The sequence below is a fragment of the Arvicanthis niloticus genome, chromosome 6 (genome assembly GCF_011762505.2).
Source record: "Arvicanthis niloticus isolate mArvNil1 chromosome 6, mArvNil1.pat.X, whole genome shotgun sequence".
Lineage (NCBI taxonomy): Eukaryota > Metazoa > Chordata > Mammalia > Rodentia > Muridae > Arvicanthis > Arvicanthis niloticus.
In genome coordinates this window covers 14,056,212-14,058,581 of record NC_047663.1, presented here as the reverse complement: position 1 = coordinate 14,058,581, position 2,370 = coordinate 14,056,212, and positions in this window count along the sequence as shown.

Below are 2,370 nucleotides of genomic sequence, written 5' to 3'. Positions count from 1 at the left end.
ATGTTAAGCAATTGACTCAGTGAGACTTTGGACTCTTTGAGTCCAGGTCTTCAGAACTTGATGTACAAAGGAGGCCAGGGAAAAATATAAAGTCATTCAGAATTCCAAACACAACGTTTTGTGCGTTCCTTCTAAAACCAAATGCTGCTATGTGTTCTGTAACAGCAGTATTGTATATCTGTAGATCTATGTATGACCACTTACGATTGGTAAAAATGTAACATGAAAGATGTAACATTAAATCCAAGGGCTCCGCAGGTAAAGACATTTGCTGAACAAGACAGGTGACCCAAGTTTGATCCCCAGAGCCTCTGTAAAGATGAAAAAACAAAACAAACAAACAAACAAACAAACAAACAAAAAAACCGGACTCATCAGGTTCACCTCTGGCCTCCACATATACCATGGCACATGCATGCCCCCTCCCTCACCTCTCTCTCTCTCTCTCTCTCTCTCTCTCTCTCTCTCTCTCTCTCACACACACACACACACACACACACACACGAATAATAAATAAAATTTAAATTTTCAGGTCTAGCGGCTCAATCCCAGGAGGAAGAGGCAGTTGTACCTCTATAAGTTTGAGGCCATCCTGATCTATGTAGTGAATTCTAAGACAGCCTGGGCTACATAATGAGACCCTGTCTCAAATAAAACAACAACACAAAAATTAAACGCAGGGTTGCTAATGTCTACTACTGACTGTAAATCCCAACAATTCAAAACAAACTTTCTATTTGCCGAAATAACTCAAGTTTTTTTTTCTGACCTTTTTTTTTTTTTTCCATTTGCCTTGCCAAATTAAACTTCAATGTTAAATCCCAACATTGTCTTTAAAATATTATTTAACATCTATTACCAGTCAGCTGCTCAGCTAGCCTGGGCTAGTGTTTGGATTTGGAGCATAAGCTGAAGTATATGGAGAGGAAAGAAAGGAAGACGACCAATAGATAAACGTGTGTGTGTGTGTGTGTGTGTGTGTGTGTGTGTGTGTGTGTGTGTGTGTACCTGTGCCATGGTTTATATATGGAAAGCAGAGGTGAACTTGGTGAGTCAATTTCTCTTCTGAAGTTGCACAGAACAACGCATCCCAAACTGGATAATAGAAACCATCGAATGTTACCACCCCGAGCCTCTCCCCTCAAAGGCTTTTCATCAGCCTCACTAGTGTTTTTGGAAGAGCTCTGGGAACAGTTTGTAGTCCTCAGTGATATTCAAGCTGTAAAGTGTTCAGGACTAAGAACCATCATCATTTATTCATTATCCAGTCAATCTCGGTATTTAATTGTAGAAAGAGAAGGTTTCTTTTTTTTTTTCCCAGCCAGGAAATAAAAATAACCACAAGCACACATGACACCCTGCCAGTCTAACATTGATCTAATTGCTTCTTCATTTCCCTGTTATTTCACGTTGATGAGAATGAGAGGCGGAACTGACTAAGTGGTTTAGGATCCTGAAGAAAAGTGACCAGTTTTTTGTTTTGTTTTGTTTTGTTTTTCTTTCTTATCCAAAAGCTGGGAATGTCCTTGGCACTTTCAGGAGCTGGAGGCCAAAGATGCCAGAAGTGTTTAAGCCCAAATGTCTCTGGTTCCCCTAGAGCCCAATGTAGGGGAGACACCAGAAGTTGGGTCTAGTTTTTATGTATCTCTTTTCCCTAATGGAGGGCCCCGTTCCCGGAGACTATGAGACTGGAAGACACCTGGCATGGGGACTGGACCAACCAGCTCATCCCCTGTCTCCCTTCCTCCAGCCAGTAAAGCCTTACTAACGCCAAGGCAGCAAGGTTCAGTGGTACCCTATTTCCTGAGACCCTTCCTGCTATAGAAGTTTCTTTCTCTCTTCCCATCCCTTTTTTTCTTAAGCATCCACCTATGGATTTGCAATGAACTTCTCTCTAAAACTTATCTTCTGTCGTCCATAAATTTCATTCTTCTAAGTTGTAAGACAAGAACCTCAAAGCCACCATCATGGGAAGGTTGTGGTGGCTAGAGTTCTGGGATGTTAGCTCCCTGAGAAAAGCTCTGTCACTCTGGACTACACCCCAAAATTCCCACAGCAATATCATTTCCCTAAGTTCAGTAGCTGCAACAGGAACTGGAAATCTTTTGAGAAAACAGGGAGGCAGGACAAACACAATTGAGAAAATTCTACTCATTGCATTGATTTTAGGGATGATACAAATAAAATTTGAGGCCTCATATCACCATATGGCTTAAGAATAGTATCTTGAGGGATGGCTCAGTAGTTGAAAGCACTTGTTGCTCTTGCAGAAGAACCAGGTTCAGTTCTAACACCAGTGGATGTTCACAACCATCCATTACTCCAGTTCAAGAAGATCTGATGCCTCAAGCACCAGACATACATGTGATG